Source organism: Oryctolagus cuniculus, chromosome 7, assembly GCF_964237555.1.
Source record: "Oryctolagus cuniculus chromosome 7, mOryCun1.1, whole genome shotgun sequence".
NCBI classification, from domain to species: domain Eukaryota; kingdom Metazoa; phylum Chordata; class Mammalia; order Lagomorpha; family Leporidae; genus Oryctolagus; species Oryctolagus cuniculus.
The window spans coordinates 57,854,332-57,872,248 of record NC_091438.1 but is presented as its reverse complement, the minus strand read 5'-3'; the positions used below and the strand labels follow the sequence as shown (position 1 = coordinate 57,872,248).

General features: G+C 45.1%; 1 protein-coding gene and 1 pseudogene across 3 annotated transcripts in view; one reads left to right on the top strand and one right to left on the bottom strand.

Annotated features, from left to right (window-relative positions):
* Positions 1-17,917, bottom strand: part of ST7L (suppression of tumorigenicity 7 like) — a 229,180-nt gene that overhangs the window by 61,566 nt on the left and 149,697 nt on the right. The window lies entirely within an intron of this gene.
* Positions 5,744-6,385, top strand: LOC100356203 (cell division cycle protein 16 homolog pseudogene; annotated as a pseudogene).

Genomic DNA, 17,917 nt, shown 5'->3' with positions numbered 1-17,917 from the left:
AGGTGAGGGGGCTGGTGCTGTGGCTTAGCGGGTAAGTCTGTCGCCTGTGGTGCAGGCATCCCATATGGGCGCCAGTTCGAGTCCTGACTGCTCCACTTCCGATCCAGCTCTCTGCAATGCCCTGGGAAAGCAGTGGAAGATGGCCCAAGTCCTTGGGCTCCTGCACCTGTGTGAGAGACCCAGAAGAAGCTCCTGGCTCCTGCCTTCGGATCGGCACAGCTCGGGCTGCCAACTGGGGAGTGAGCCAGCAGATGAAGGACCTCTCTCTGCCTCTCTTCTCTCTCTGTGGAACTCTGACTTTCAAGTAAAATAAAATAAATCTTACAAAAAAGAGAGTAAGGTGAGAATATCTACTTACACAGCTTTTGATCAAACACTATATTGGAGGTAGCCAGTGCAGTAACTCGAGAAAAGGAAAAGGCATGTGTATTCAAAGGTAGATACAAAACTGCCTTTACTTGCAGACAACATAATTATCTAAGTAGAAATTTTCATGGATTTTATTTTTTAAAATCTACTAAATATAAGTGAGTTTAACAAGGTTGCACCACACATTATCAATATATTAAAATCAAATTTAGGCCCAGGTGGTGCCCAACATCCAAGAAAGAGGACGGCATTCCAGGCTGGGCAGCCCCGCAGTGCACCGATGGCTGTGCAGCCTCGTGGGGCCCTTGCTGGTCCCTGGGGACAGTGAGCCAGGAATCGGGAGCATAGGCAAAAGCGCATCAGGCAGTACCTCAACCAGCAACAGTAGCAATTGACTTCCTTCCTTCCTTCCTTCCTTTATTTTTGACAGGCAGAGTGGACAGTGAGAGAGAGAGACAGAGAGACAGAGAGAAAGGTCTTCCTTTTCCGTTGGTTCACCCCCCAATGGCCGCTGCAGCCAGCACACTGTGGCCGGCGCACTGCGCTGATCCGATGGCAGGAGCCAGGTACTTCTCCTGGTCTCCCATGGGGTGCAGGGCCCAAGCACTTGGGCCATCCTCCACTGCACTCCCGGGCCACAGCAGAGAGCTGGCCTGGAAGAGGGGCAACCAGGAAAGAATCTGGCGCCCTGACCGGGACTAGAACCCAGTGTGCCGGCGCCACAGGCGGTCTGCAGAGGATTAGCCTATTGAGCTGTGGTGCCGACCAGTAGCAATGACTTCTTTTTTTTTTTTTTTTTTTTTGACAGGCAGAGTGGACAGTGAGAGAGAGAGACAGAGAGAAAGGTCTTCCTTTTGCCGTTGGTTCACCCTCCAATGGCCGCCACGGCCAGCGCGCTACGGCCGGCGTACCGCGCTGATCCGATGGCAGGAGCCAGGAGCCAGGTGCTTTTCCTGGTCTCCCCTGGGGTGCAGGGCCCAAGCACCTGGGCCATCCTCCACTGCACTCCCTGGCCACAGCAGAGAGCTGGCCTGGAAGAGGGGCAACCGGGACAGAATCCGGCGCCCCGACCGGGACTAGAACCCGGTGTGCCGGCGCCGCTAGGCGGAGGATTAGCCTAGTGAGCCGCGGCGCCGGCCAGTAGCAATGACTTCTAATGAGGGCAGATTAGTGGCCTCCCTCTCTCAGGACATGTACTGGTTGGCTCACTGTCTTTGTCTGACAGTTTGATGTCACAGAGCAGCCCACCTGTAGGAAGCAGGTCCTCACCTTGTAGCCAGATGCCCTCGTGCTGCAAAAGGCCCCTGGCATTCTTGATGGGGAGGAGCCAATCAACAAAAGGTTATTTGAAAAATACCTGAAAGATTCCTCCAGCAACTGGGAAACGTCACAAAAGCTGTATTTGTCTTCTAGGAGAGAAAACCTATGACACTCTAGACAGCTGAATCCTAGCTACTAACTGTTAAAAAAATAAAACTTAAAGTTGGACATACACTGTTTTGAAGCATTTGGTTTTTCAAAGCCACATCAGCAGAGTACACATCTGACTCTCAGGGCTCCTTAGCCACCTGCAGGCTCCAGCTTCCTGCCAGGGCGGCCCCTGGAAGGCAGTGGTGATGGCCCAAGCAATTGGGTTCCTGGCTCAGGTTCTGGTCTGTAACACAAGAAAAGAATTTAGGGGCCGGCGCTGTGGCGTAGCCAGTAAAGCCGCCACCTGCAGTGCCGGTATCCCATACGGGCACCAGTATGAGTTCTGGTGCTCCACTTCCTAACCAGCGCTCTGCTATGGCCTGGGAAAACAGCAGAAGATGGCTCAAGTCCTTGGGCCCCTGCACCCATGTGGGAGACCCAGAAGAAGCTCCTGGCTCCTAACTTCAGACTGTCAAAGCTCTGGCCATTGTGGCCATTTGGGGAGTGGACCAGCGAATGGGAGACTTCTCTGTCTCTTCCCCTACCCACCCTCCTCTCTCTGTAACTCTGCCTTTCAAATAAATAAATCTTTAAAAATATAAAAAATAAAAATGCACAGGAAGGAGTGGGCATGTTGAAGACAGCACTCAACAAGATTCCAGACCACCCCATTATGTGATCTGCAGGCATAGGTTGGTGTCTGGGACAGGGCTCAATTGGATACACAAAGGAAGTGGGGTTTGGGCCTGAGTACCAACAATTTTCTTGATCTTTTTCTAGAAATCTTGGAAATGTCATGGCATCTGGTACAAGATGTGTCTGCTATGGTAATTCCACTATGACATTAATGAGCTAATTAAATGAGCTAAAGGTATTGGCACGGAGGCAGCCAGCAGCCATGGTGGACATTTTTAGCAGCACTGGTTCTAAGCTGAAAAACCAGGGAAGCTGTGGTTTTCCATCGAATTAAAAGGGAGTGGGGGTTGGATGGTGCAGGTGGGGCTGCCGTGCCGGTGAGGTTGCACGGGGGTGCTGGCAACCTCCATTCCTCCTTGCTAGCTATCTCCCAGCTCACGTCATGCCACTCGCGTGGGAGCCCAGGACTGAGTTTCCAGCTCCTTGCTTCAGTCCTGTCCAGTCCCAGCCACTGCAGACATTTAGGGAGGAAACCAGCGCATCAGAAGAGCTCTCGCTCACTCTCTCACTCTCTCTCTCTCTCTCTCTGTCACACTCTATCTCTCAAATAAATTTTCTATGAAACAATCACAGGAAATGTTGACAGCACAAGAAGAAAAATTCTCAAACTATCTCTGAAGGACAGGAATTGCTGTTTTCTATTTGAGAACAAATTTCAAAAGTAGACAGACTTCCTATTTGTTGTTGGCGAAAGAGAAAGGAAAGCCCTCCCGGGCCCGCGCCCCGCTCCTTCCTGTCACTGGCTGTCCATGTCCCCAGACTTGTTCCAACAACTTGTGAAAACACGGTGGACTACATGAAGTCCATTCGTGTGGAGACATGCCTCAGCCAAGGATGCTGGAAAGGCATTTGGAAAACCGGCACGGGAGAGGCACCCAGATGAAATCCGGAGAATTGAAAGAAGCAAAAGGACATTTAAATCAGGAGCTGAGGCACATGGAGAGTCGTCAGCTGCCACAAAACGGGGCATCTACGACAAATAGAGCCAGGGGTCCTGTTTCTCTGTCTTCAAAGGATTGCCATCTTCTGCAGGTGAATTTCTTCACTTGACTCAGGATTTACTCCATTTGGATCCCTGGATCGCTGAGGCCTTATTCATTCTCTTCTCCATCGCGTGGTGGTAGTGGGATGGGCAACGTGAGATCTATATCAGCTTTTACTAAAATAGCTATTGGCAGAAAAATCACTACAAAGAGAACTGTTGAGAACGCTCAAGAGAGAGTAGACGTTGAGGAAGACGGCCAGCTAACGTCCTTAATGACAAACAGTAAGAAGAGTTGCTATGCTTGGATAACAATGCAACACCCACAGTTAACAGAAGTATTAAAACTTTAACAAGTATCATTTCAGGATTAACAGAAGTATTTTATGAAGATTTCAAATGAACTTGACCTTTAGTACAGTCGTACCTAATCTATAAACGGTTTAGTGGAGCTCTTATTTGTCATAGACTTTTGAATTTTTGGAAACCACATAATAAGACCACATTTTGTCTTTAAAACTGTTGTGAAGCACCACATGTGCGTTGCTTTTCTATCAAACATAAGCCAAGGTGAGCTCTGACTCTCAAGTCGTGGCAGGACAAGATTGCACACTAACACCCGCATGGGTCTGCTTCTCCATAGTGTTTGAAACGTGAGCCAAGTCGTGTCAGCGTGCTGTGACGCTGACGTTGCCAGGACGAATCGTCCACAGAAGGAATGTCAATTTTTCCCTGTATTTACTAGTGAAAGATATTAATGCATTTCATGTAAACACATTTCTAATTTAATATAAAAGATGTTGCTAGTAGTGCACGAATGTTGGTGATTTTGTAAATTTTGACAATTGTTTACATATGTAATCTTAAGGTTAAGTTTAAAAAAGTAAAGCTGGGGGCCAGCACTGTGGTACAGCGGGTAAAGCCGCCATCTGCAGTGCTGGCATCCATGTGGGCATAGGTTTGAGTCCCTGCTCTCCACTTCCGATCTTTCCCTGCTGTGGCCTGGGAAAGCAGTGGAAGATGGCCCAAGTGCCTGAGCCCCTGCACCTGTGTGGGAGACCTGGAAGAAGCTCCTGGCTCCTGGCTTCGGATCAGTGCAGCTCTGGCCATTGCGGCCATCTGGGGAGGGACCCAGTGGATGAAAGACCTCTCTCTCTCTCTCTCTCTCTCTCTCTCTTTCCCTCTCTCCTCTCTCTCTCTCTGTGTCTCTCTATCTCTCTGCCTCTGCCTCTCTGTAACTCTGCCTTTCAAATATATAAATAAATATTAAAAAAAAAAAAGTAAAGCTGGGGGCGGATGTTGTGGGATAGTGGGTTAAACCTCTGCCTGAGACGCCAGCATCCTCTGTGGGTGCCAGTTCAAGCCCTGGCTGCTCCAGTTCTGATCCTGCTCCCTGATGATATGCTTGGGAAGGCAGTGAAAGATGGCCTAAGTACTTCGGCCCCCACAGCTATGTGGGAGATTGAGAAGACACTCTTAGCTCCTGGCTTTAGCCTGGCCCATCCCTGGCTGCTGTGGTCATTGGGATTGAACCAGAAGATGGGAGATTGTTCTCTCCTCTCTGTCTCTCTGTAGTTCTGCCTTTCAAAGAAATAAATCTTTAAAAAAAAAAAAAAAGTAAAGCTGGTAAATGGGTCTTTTGTCATTTGCTTTAAAAAAAGAAAAGAAATGCAAATGTGTTGGTGAAAAAGAAAATATATATATATGTGTATATATATATAATTAGCCTAGCAAAATTGTCATCCTTGAGTCTGAACATGGCTTGCAAGAGAATCTGGATGTGATAGTGTCTTTAGTTGGGAGACATATTATAACTGTGATTTTTAAAATGTGCTGCAAGCTTACAGCTCATGCAATAGGAAAAGATTCTTTCCATGTGGACTGTGTACCTGCAGATCCACAGGGACACTGGTGGAACTGAGTAAAGCAAATTAACTTTTCTGCCTTTCTCATAAGGTGATGGATTTATATCCTAGAAATCCTGTGTCTGCAGCGGGATGTTATCTCATGGCTGGTCAAAAAAATGAACGTGCCAGAAGATATCTCAGCCAAGCTACGACCTTGAGGAGACCTAAGGGCCTGTGTGGATAGCTTACAGACATCTGCTTGCACTTGACAGTGAGCAGGACCAGGTGATGGCTGCTTACCTCCCCACAGCACAGCTGATGAAAGAATGTCATATCCGATTAGACTATGCTTTGGCCAATAACTCAAAAATGAGTAAGAAGTGCTTTGCCCAAGCTCTGAACACTTTTTCTGAGGGGGTCATGCATGAGGTAGATAGAGGTGGTTGCATTTCAGAACAGGGAATGGAAAATGGCTGAAAAAAATGGTTTCTCTCAACTTCAGAAAATAGTAAAGCCAACTAGGAATGCGGTAACAGTTAGCAAGCGGGAACTTTTGTTGAGCAACTTGGGGCATGTCTGCAGAAAACCTAAAACGGATGCTGAGCCGCTAGATCACCACCAACAGGAGCGTGCTGATTCCTCAAAATGCATCCACCTATTCTGCCATGGGATATATCCACAGTCTAATGGGAAACTCTGAATGCTGGGGACTGCTTCCCCACCGCTCTTGGTCTTAGGTGAGGTACATTTTCTGTTACAATGCTTGGTGAGTGCATCAATATGTAAATTGGGGATTCTGAAGTTGACAGTAGACATTAAAGGCAAATTAAAATGTTATGACTTTGATGCACACACAATGAAGACATAAAAAAACATTTTATCTCTGAGAGCTCAAGATATCTGAAAAACAGATTGAAGAAAAAAAAAAAAAACAGGGCTTGCACAAGTGGAAAATTCAAGGAGAAATCCAGATTCCATACATTCCTTGGAAGAAACTTTTGCAATAGAAATGAATGAAAGTGACCTGGTGTTAGCAACATCTGTGCAGACCACAGCACATGACTGCAGACAGCAGTCCTGAACCTGTTTGCCCTGGATAGCACACCCATGTGTGTTTTCTGATTCTCTAAGCCTACAAAATAGTTATATATAGTGGAATAAAGAGGGCAAACAGTCAAAAAGTAAGCTTAGTTTCCTTATACTAGCAGAAGTAGAAATTAATAAATAATATTTACAATAGCATAAATATGAAATTTAGGAATATCTGACAAAAGGAAGACCTTTCTCTCTGTCTCTCTCTCTCACTGTCCACTCTGCCTGTCAAAAAAAATAAAAATAAATAAAAATAAAAAAAAAGATATGTAAGACTTATACATTGAAACTACAAAACATTGCTGAGACAAATGGAAGAAAATCTAGATAAATAAAAAAGATACTATTGATAAAGCTATCTGTTCTCTCAAAATTGATGTATAGATGCAATGTAATCCCAGTGAAAAATCCAGCAGATTTTTTTTTTTTTGGAGAATTTCACAACCTAATTCTAAAATTCTTACAGAAATACAAAGGACACAGTATAATCAAAATGACTTTAAATATCAAAAGCAAAATTGAACAATATTGTTACTGGATTTTAAAATTTCTTATATAGTTATAATAATCAAGACTATATGATATTGGCATAAAAATAAACCAGTAGCTCAGTGGAACAGAATAGCAAGTCCAAAAACTATCTGATTAGTTTGTTTTTGACAAATAGGAGATTCTTACTTAAAGATTTATTTATTTATTTATTTATTCATTTGACAAGCAGAGCAACAGAGAGGCAGAGACAGACAGAACTGTTCCATCCACTGTTTCAACTCCCCAAATGGCTGCAACAGCCAGGACTGAACCAGGCTGAAGCCAGGAGCTAGGAACACCATTTGGGTCTCCCACAGGAGTGACAAGAGCTGGGTACTTCAACCATCGTGCATCAGCAGGAAACTGGATTGGAAGTAGAACATTCAGGAGTGAAACTGGCACTCCAGTGTGGGATGCCAGCGTGGCAAGCATCAGCTTAACCTCCTGCGCCACAGTGCTGTCCCTTGATTATTTTTGACAAAGGTCTAAGAGAAATTCAATGGAGAAAGCACAGCCTTTTCAACAAATGGTGCTGGAACAACTGGATATTCATATGCAAAAGCTAAACTTTGATCTATACCTCACACTGTATACAAAAATTAAATGAAGAGGCACTGTAGACCTAAACTTAAAACCTAAAACAATAAAATTCTAGAAGAAAACACAAGAAAACCTTTGTGTTGGGCAAAAGCTGCCTAAGACACCAGAAATACTTTCCATAAAGATCAAATCAATAAATTGGTCTGTATCAACAGTTAAGAACAGTGCTGTGGTGGAGTGGTTAAGCCACTGCTTGTGATGCCAGTGTCTCATATCAGAGTGCTGGTTTGAGTCCTGGCTGCCCTGGGTCCCTTCTAGCTTCCTGTGACTGCACCTGGGAAGGCAGCAGAAGATGCTCCAAGTGTTGGGCCCCTGTGAGCCACATGAGAGACTGCGATGGGATTCCCGGCTCCTGGATTCAGCCTGGCCCAGACCAGGCTGTTGCAGCCATTTGGGGAGTGAATCAGCAGATGGAAGTGCGCACTCTCTCTATCTCTTCCTCTCTCTGTCACTTTGTCTTTCAAATAAACAAATAAATATTTTTTTAAAAAAATTCAAACCTTCTCTTCAAAATACATTATCTAATAAATATGAAAAGACAAGGCATTGATAAGGAAAATCTTTTTCAAATTGGGTATCTAATGAAGGGCTTGTCGGGATCCAGGTTGACATGACAGTGGCCATCTTGGTCATATCCACCATCTTGCCTTTTAGGAGACCCAGACAATCATTCCAAATCCTATGCCACAAACAAAGTCATTAAGATAACTGCCTCTGATGCTTGGAATGTCACTTACCTGATACCTAGAATCATAATATATCTTGAGAAAGTCCAGATACACACCAGTTAGACACAGGCCACTTTATCTGTAAAACCCTTCTCCTTGGCCCGGTGCTTTGGTGCAGCAGGTTAACGCCCTGGCCTGCAGCGCCAGCATCCCATGTGGGTGCTGGTTCGAGTCCTGGCTGTTCTACTTCTGGTCTAGCTCTCTGCTACAGCCTGGGGAAGCAGTACAAGATGGCCCAAGTCCTTGGACCCCTGCACCTGTGTGGGAGACCCAGAAGAAACTCCTGGCTCCTGGCTTCAGATCGGTGCAGCTCCAGCCATTGCGGTCATTTAGGGAGTGAACCAGCGGATGGAAGACCTCTCGCTCTCTCTGGCTCTACCTCTCTCTGTAACTCTGTCTTTCAAATAAATAAAATAAATCTTTAAAAAATAATAAAATAAAACCCTTCTCCTGCTTCATGGCATGGGGATCCAGTCATCTTGTGGCTGCTCAAGATTATGCTTCTGTCTGTAAGTCTCTCAAAGCTGCACTCTGGAGTCCTGGATTTGTCCCTCTTTCTTTGATCTCATTATACCTTCTGCCTTTGGCCCAATTCTCATATACTCGGTTTTTTTCAAAACTGACTTACATCCAGAAAATACATAAAGAACTTTCAAAAGCTAATAAAAAAATAAACAACCAGAGTGAACAATTGGTTCAGCAGTTAAGATATGCCTCTTGCGGGCGGGGCGGGAGTGGAGAGACAGGCGTTGTGTAGCAGGTGGGGCTGCTGCCCACAACACCAGCATCCCATAGGGGCACCAGCTCACATCCTGGCTGCTCCGCTTCCAATCCAGCTCCCTGTTCATGGACCCCTGCACCCACATAGGGGACCAGAATGAAGGGCCTGGCTCCTGGCTTCGGCCTGGCTCAGCCCTGGCCTTTGCTGCCTTTTGGGGAGTAAACCAGAGGATGGAAGACCTCTTTCTCTGTCTCCCTCTTGCTCTATACCTCTGACTTTCAAATAAATAAATAATTTTTTTTTAAAAAGGAAACTTCTTGGAATGCCCATATCTCATACTGGAATACCTGGTTCAAGTGCTAGCTTTATTTCCAATTCAAGCTTCCTGATAACGTGCACTCTGAAAGCCAAGAGGTGCTGGTTTAAGCACTTGGGTGCTTTCCATCTATGTGGGAGACTCAGACTGAGGTCCAGATGATGTGGTGTGGACAGGCAGGCAGCTAGATGGGTCCGAGTATGTTGGAATCCTTGCAAGCCCGACAAGGTGATATTATTTCTTTACCTGTCAATCAATACACCCACCTTCCCAAGACACCCCTGTTTCTCATCCAGGACCAAGAAGGGGGAGAAGCCATAAGGATATGTGGAAACTAAGTGCCACAGGAAGCATATGGAGGTATTGTGAACTTCCCAGATGGCTTCACACATGTAAAGGCACCACCCCCTACTTCATAAAAGAGACTGCAAATGGGGGAGAGCTCCCTTTTCCCCAAGGACCAGGGCTGGGGTGCTGCTCAGGTCTTCTCTATCTCCCTCCAACTTTGGGTGATCATCTGGCCCACCCATGAGGGATACACATGAATGTATGTTGTCTCTCTCACATAAATAAAGCCTATTCCTACCCACGTATGCTACTATGTCTCCACTTAAAAACTTTATCTCTGTGTGAAACAAAGACCTGGAGTAAAAATTAAAATGCTTATGCTTACATCATGGGCACCTGGCTTTGTCCCAGCTCAGACCTGACTATTGCAGGCACTTGGGGAGTGAGCCAGTGAATGGAAGACCTCTCTCTCTCTCTCTCTCTCTCTCTCTCTCTTTCTCTGCCTCTCTACTTTTCAAATAAAATGAAAATAATTAACAAATTTTAAAAAATGTTTAAACATTCCTTTAAAGTTAAAAAACAATACAAATGTGGAAATGTTTTACTATACACTTCAAAAAAGAAGATATACAGGAGGCAAATAGGCAAATAAAAAGGTGCTCATTAGTCATTAGGGAAATGCAAATTAAAAGTGCAGTGAGACAGCACTACATACCTATTAGAACACCTAAAATAAAAATGAATCTCCATTCTGTATTGATAAGGATGTAGAGTTGGAACAGCTTATGGAAATATAAACTGTACAACTTTGGAAAATAGTTTGGTGGCTTTTTTCCCCCAGAATTAAACATACACATACCTGCCATATAATTCAGCATCTCAGTCCTAGATATTTACCCAGGAGAAACGAAAGTATGTGTCTATACAAAGTTTATAGAATAATGTTAATCATGGTTTTCAGTGCAATAACCCCAAGCTGGAAATTACCCAAATCTATCAAGAAGTAAATGGATAAATAAACTGTGGTAGAGCCAAACAATTGAACACTATTCAGCAATAAAAAGAATTCTCTCTCCCTCCCTCTCTCTCTCCCTCTCCTCCTCTCTTTCTCTGTCACTCTGCCTTTCAAACAAATAAACAAATAAACATTTTTTTAAAAATGAACTCTTAATACATGCTACAACATAGTTGAATCACAAAGTAATCTGGCTAGTAAAAGACATTAAAAATACATACTACACGATTCAATTTATTTAAAATTCTATAAATGCAAGATAATATACAGTGAACAAAAGCAGCCTCGTGGTTTCCCAGGAATAGGCAGTAAACAAAAGTGGAAACAGAATTACCAAGGCATGACGCAATAGGGAATATATCAATACATCGCTGTCCCCACCCTGCTTCCTGGCACACAGCTCCCAAGCCTCTGGAACTCTAAAGCTGTGTCTTTTTTATACTAATGGAATGACTGGCAGCTGTGGAAACTGGATTTCTCAGGATGCAGACTGGTGGCCAGGGGAACCAAGCAGGGATTAGAATGTTGGAACCTCCAGGCCCCTTGCTGCCTCATTCTCCCCGAAAGGGAGAGAGGCTGAAGGTCAAATCGATCACCAAAAGGGCGATAACCATGCTTTAATCAGTGATGCTGACTTACGAAGCCTCTGTGAAAACCCAGACCATCAGGGCTTGGAGAGCTGCTGGGTTGCTGACCACATGGCGGTTGCTAGGGAGGGAGGTAACCTGGAGAAGCTCCGTGGCCCTCCCCACATCCCTTGCCCTGTGCCTCTTTTCCTCTGGCTGCTCATCTGTATTCTATGTCATATCCTCCAATAATAAAGGAAGCTTGTAAACATAAGAAGCTGTTTTCCCGTGTTCTATGAGCTACTCTAGCAAATAAATCAAACTCAATGAGGGGATCGGTCATAGGAACTCACAATTATCATCAGTCAAAATTTCCAGAGGCTGGAACTTGATATGGCATCTGAAGCAAGGGACAGTCTGTGGGACAGAGCTCTTAACCTGTGGAATCTGACTCCCTGTAGACAGCGTCAGAGTTGAACCGGAGGACACTCCATTGGTGTCCACCAGAGAACCGATGTTTAGAAAAAACAAACCCACACGCTGGATGTCAGAAGTGAACTAGTCAGTGCTGTGAGTGAAAGTAGAAGGAAAAACAGTTTCTGCCCACAATTTGGAATCAGAAGTGTTGACTTTAGAGAAGTGATGTTTTTAACAAAAAAAGGTATGAGGACGGGCCGGCACTGTGGTGTAGCGGGTAAAGCCACAGGTGACCTACAGTGCCAGCATCCCATATGGGCGCCGGTTCGAGTTTCAGCTGCTCCACTTCCTGTCCAGCTCTCTGCTATGGCCTGGGAAAGCAGTAGAAGATGGCCCAAGTCCTTGGGACCCTGCACTCACGTGGGAGACCTGAAAGCTCCTGGCTCCTGGCTTCAGATCAGCATAGCTCCAGCCATTGCGGTCAATTGGAGAGTGAATCAGCGGATGCAAGACCTCTCTCTCTCTCTCTTTCTCTCTCTCTGCCTCTGCCTCTCTGTAACTCTGCTTTTCAAATAAATAAATAAAATAAAATTTTTAAAAAATTATGCAGAAATTTGGGGAAGTAAAGAATATGTTCATTATTGCCATCACTGCCATGCTTCACAGGTGTCTATGTATGTCAAAATGTGTTAGGCTGTGCATTTTAAATATGTGCAGTTTATCATATATCAACTATACGTCAATAAATCTATTTTAAAGTACTAAAATCAATTTTAATTTAATTAACATAATTAAAGTACTAAAGTCAATTTGTTAATTATTTTTTAAATTGTTGTTTATATGAACTTTATATCACTTGTGGTATTCACTTTTTTAACAATTTCTTAAGTAAATACCCACTTTTTGTACAATTATTAGATTTATTTGGATCAGGAAGAGGAGACAAGATGGCTCAAGATGGTAAGTTTGAAGTGCTTGAGGAATTCTGTAGACGGGAATCTATTACAGAGTCTTGGAACCACACAGGCATGGACCCTGGAAAGATGTCAGGGGGCTGGCACTGTGGCAACGTGGGCTAAGCTGCCATCTACAATGCCAGTATCCCACAGGGTACTGGTTCAAGCCCCAGATGCACCATTTCTAATCCAGCTCCCTGCTATTGCACCTAGAAAAGTGGCAGAAGATGGCCCAAGTGCTTGGGCCCCTGCACCCACGTGGGAGACCCAGAAGAAGCTCCTGGCTTCTGGCTGCTGGCTTCGGCCTGACCCAACCCTGGCCATTGTGGCCTTCTGGGAAGTAAACCAGTGGATGGAAGATTACCCCCCCCCCCCGCCTCTCCCACTCTCTGTAATTATACCTTTCAAATAAGCAAATAAATCTTGAAAGAAAGAAAGAAAGAAAGAGAGAGAGAGAGATGTCAGGCCTCAGAAGTCACTAGACTCCAGGATGTCACGGAAGCCACACCCATGGATGAGTGTGTTGCAGGAGACAGGCCCAGGAAGGGACACTTGGGTACCTACACATGTAAAGAAGAGTTAGAAGCTGTTGGAAGATGGAGAGCAGGTGAAAGAGACTCAAAAACACCTAAGAAAAATTAGGTGAAAACAGTGTTGAGAGTCAAAGAAAGAGGAGTTTTTGAAGTGCTCAGCTTTCTCAGTGTTAAAACTACAGACAGGTTAATCAAAGAGTATGTAAGAGAAAACAGGCATAAAAATCTGCAAATTAGGAATCACTGTGTAATGATTCAGAGAACAATAGTAAATGTACACTTAGGAACTTGAAACAGACTACAGCAGACTAAGAAATAAGTAGGTGTTAAGAAAATTAAGATAGGCCAGCACCGCGGTTCACTAGGCTAATCCTCCGCCCGCGGCACCGGCACCCGGGCTTCTAGTCCCGGTCGGGGCACCGGGTCTGTCCCAGTTGCTCCTCTTCCAGTCCAGCTCTCTGCTGTGGCCCGGGAAGGCAGTGGAGGATGGCCCAAGTGCTTGGGTCCTGCTCCTGCATGGGAGACCAGGAGGAAGTACTTGACTCCTGGCTTCGGATCAGCGCAGCGGGCTGGCCATAGCAGACATTTGGGGGGTGAACCAATGGAAAGAAGACCTTTCTCTCTGTCTCTCTCTCTCACTATCTAACTCTGCCTGTCAAAAAAAAAAAAATTAAGATAAAAAATTTGGAGTCCTCTGGCCAGCGCCGCGGCTCACTAGGCTAATCCTCTGCCCCTCTGCCTTGCGGCGCCGGCACACAGGGTTCTAGCCCCAGTCGGGGCACCAGATTCTGTCCCGGTTGCCCCTCTTCCAGGCCAGCTCTCTGCTATGGCCAGGGAGTGCAGTGGAGGATGGCCCAAGTCCTTGGGCCCTGCACCCGCATGGGAGACCAGGAGAAGCACCTGGCTCCTGGCTTCGGATCAGCGCCGTGCGCCAGCCACAGCGCGCCGGCCGCGGTGGCCATTGGAGGGTGAACCAACAGCAAAGGAAGACCTTTCTCTCTGTCTCTCTCTCTCTCTCACTGTCTACTCTGCCTGTCAAAAAAAAAAAAAAAATTGGAGTCCTCCTTCATGAAGAATGTAAACAATGTTCTCAAGAAGTTTAGAAAAAGTAGGACAAGAGCAACTAGATTTGAAAGATAGCTTTAAGATAAAGTTTGAAAAAGTTAAACTTTGTTTATAGACCAGGAAAACTTGATTAAAGGACAAAGAAATGTTGAAAATTCAGAGACAGGTTGGCTTTTTATACATACAAAAAGTAAAGTCATATCTTGAACTATATACAAAAATCAATCCACGAGGATTAAAAATTGATATGCAAAATGTAAAACCAGAGGCTGACTCTGTGGCACAATGGGTTAAAGCCCTGGCCTGCAGTGCTGGCATCCCATATAGGCACCAGTTCAAGTCCTGGCTGCTGCACTTCTGATTCAGCCTCCTGCTAATGCTCCTGGGAAAGTAGCAGAGGATGGCCCAGGTCCATGGGCCCCTGTACCCATGTGGGAGACCCAGAAGAAGCTCCTGGCTTCTGGCTTTTGTATTGGCTCAGCTCCGGCCATTGTGTGCATTTGATGAGTGAACCAGCAGATGGAAGACCTCTCTTTTTCTCTCTCTCTGACTCTATCTTTCTTTGTAACTTTGTCTTTCAAATAAATAAGATAAATCTTTAAGAAAATGCAAAACCATAAGGGCATTTGATGAAAGGCAAGGGGAATATCGTTGGAAAAAGACAGACTTGTCAAAACCCCAAAAGAATAAACCATAAGGTAAAAACTGATGGACTTGATGACCATAACATTAAGATTTTTTATTCAATAAAGAACACAACAGATAAAATTAACATTTACACTCAGAGAAGGTAAATGGAACATCTAAAACTATCATGGAGGCACTAAACTGTATAAGGAACTTCTGTAAACCCATAAGCAGAAGCTTGGAAGCCTAACATAAAAACAGACAAATGGCAAGTCATAAAAAAGAAACTTCAACTACATTGATACAGTCAAACTCACAAAAAAATCAGACTAATGCACATTAAAACCACAAATGGTGGGCACTGCGGCACAGTGGATTAAGCCACCACTTGGGATGTCCCCATATCAGAGTGTAGGTTGAGTCCTGGCTCCTCTACTTGTAATACAGCTTCCTGCATCCTGGAAGACAACAAGTGATAGTTCAAGTGCTTCAGTCTCTGCCCACCACATGGAAGACTGGATGGAGGAAAAATCATCACTACTCTACTGTAGTGTTTGAAGGAGAATTCCAGAGTGCAGAAGGAACAGCACACAAACACCATGGAGCACAGACACCTAGCAAGGCCTTATAAAGAAGAGAACTAATCACACAGCATCTACCATCTGGTTTCCCCAGATGAGAGCAACCCTGAACCAAGAGGGACTTCACATGGTGGGGGACGTGTAAACAGGAGTCCCCGCAGTCCTCGCTACTTCTGTGGACAACTGGAGCACTTGCTGCTGGAGAAGCCTGCAGACCTCATAGTCCCTATCCCTAGTTTCGGGAGCTGCTGGGAAACTCACACCACTGCATTGCTCCCAAAGAAAAATCCCAGCCATATTGTGCCTTCCTGCACCCAAGTTCCTGCTGCATAGTGCCATCTTGAGATCTCACAGTCCCACAAAGCAGTTGGGTGGCCTCATCTACCTTCTTATAGCTGTGGGAGGTTAATGGGTACCCCACCCACCCACTCCACGGAAGCACAAATATCAACATAAGGACACAACATGAATGAAACCAAGGTAACAGATAACCCCAAAGAAATACAACAGCAGACACCAAATAAAACAGATGAAAATAATTAAAAATACTTATTTTTAAAAATATGTATCTGAGAGGCAGTGAAAGGAGAGAGAGAGTGTTTGCACACACACAAGAGAGTACTCCCATCTACTGGTTCACTCTCCAAATGGCCACGATGGCTAGAGGGCCAGAGCCCTGCAGGTCGCCAACATGGGTGGCAGAAATACAATTAGTTGAACCTGCGTCGTGGCTCATCTGCCTGTGGCGCTGGCACCCTGGATTCTAGTCCTGGTCAGGGTGCTGGATTCTGTCCCGGTTGCCCTCTTCCAGTCCAGCTCTCTGCTGTGGCCCGGGAAGGCAGTGGAGGATGGCCCAAGTGCTTGGGCCCTACACCCGCATGGGAGACCAGGAGGAAGCACCTGGCTCCTGGCTTTGGATAGGCACAGTGTGCCGACCGTAGCGGCCATTTAGGGGGTGAACCAACGGAAGGAAGACCTTTCTCTCTGTCTCTCTCTCTCACTGTCTAACTCTGCCTGTCAAAAAAAAAAAAAAAAAAAAAAAGACAAGAAATATAACTGCTTGAGTCATTACTGCTGCCTCCAAGTTCTGAATTAGCAAGAAGATGGAATCAGGAGCCAAAGCCAGCACTCTGATGCGGAGTACTAGCCAGCATCTTAACGGCTAGGCTAAATATTTACTCTCAAAATAATATCTTAAAAATTCAACAAGACTCTAGAGAATACCAACAGATAACTCAATGAAAATCAGGAAAATAATTCATGATCAAAGTGAGAAATTTTGCAAAGAGAAAGAGATCATAAAGACGAATCAAACAGCAATCTTAGACCTGAAGAACCCAACAAAGGAAATGACATAGTTGAGAGTCTCAATTACAGACTGGATCAATCATCAGAAAGAATCTGAGCTTGAAGTTAGGTCTTTTGAAATAACCTATTCAGGACCAAAAAGAAGAAAAGAATAAAGAATAAAGAAAGCCTAGAACACCTATCACACACCATTAAGCAAGTATTTGCATTATGGTTGTTCTACATGGATAAACAAAGGCAAGGGGCAGAGAAACCCTATTTAATGAAATAAAACCAAAAATGTTTCGAATTTGGGGAAAGATGCAGACATCTAGGTCTGGGAAGCTCAAAGAATCCCAATTAGGTACAACCAGAATCTCTGAGGCATAATATAGTCAACTCACCAAAAAAAAAAAAAAAAAAAAAGAATAAAAAAACAGCAAGAGAAAATAAAATCAAGCCACATAGAAAGGAATCCCCATTAGATGAAGAGCGAATTTTTCAGCAGAAACCTTTTATATCAGGAGAGAAAGTGATGATACATTAAAAGTCCTGAAAGAAAAAGGCTGCCAACCATGAATACTACGCCCGAAAGAGCTATTCCTCATAAATGAAACAGAAATTCTGAATTCCTAAATACCATCATAAAAACATGTGAAAGAGGGGCCGGCACTGTGGCACAGTAGGTTAAAGCCCCAGCCTGCGGCACCAGCATCCCATATGGGCACAAGTTTGAGTCCCAGTCACTCCACTTCTGATCCAGATGCATTACCACTCCCTACTAATGCACCTGGGAAAGCAGTGGAGGATGGCCCAAATCCTTAGGCCTCTGCACCTAGAGCTGGAAGAAGCTCCTGGCTCCTGGCTCCAGATCAGATCAGCTCCGGCCATTGTGGCCATTTGGAGAGTAAACCAGCAGATATAAGACCTCTCTCTCTCTCTCTCTCTCTCTCTTCCTCTTTCTGTACTCTTTCAAGTAAAATTTTTTTTAACTTTTTTTTTTTTTTTGGACAGGCAGAGTGGACAGTGAGAGAGAGAGACAGAGAGAAAGGTCTTCCTTTGCCGTTGGTTCACCCTCCAATGGCCGCCGCAGCCAACGCGCTGCGGCCGGCGCACCGCGCTGATCCGATGGCAGGAGCCAGGTGCTTCTCCTGGTCTCCCATGCGGGTGCAGGGCCCAAGGACTTGGGACATCCTCCACTGCACTCCCTGGCCACAGCAGAGAGCTGGCCTGGAAGAGGGGCAGCCGGGACAGAATCCGGTGCCCCGACCAGGACTAGAACCCGGTGTG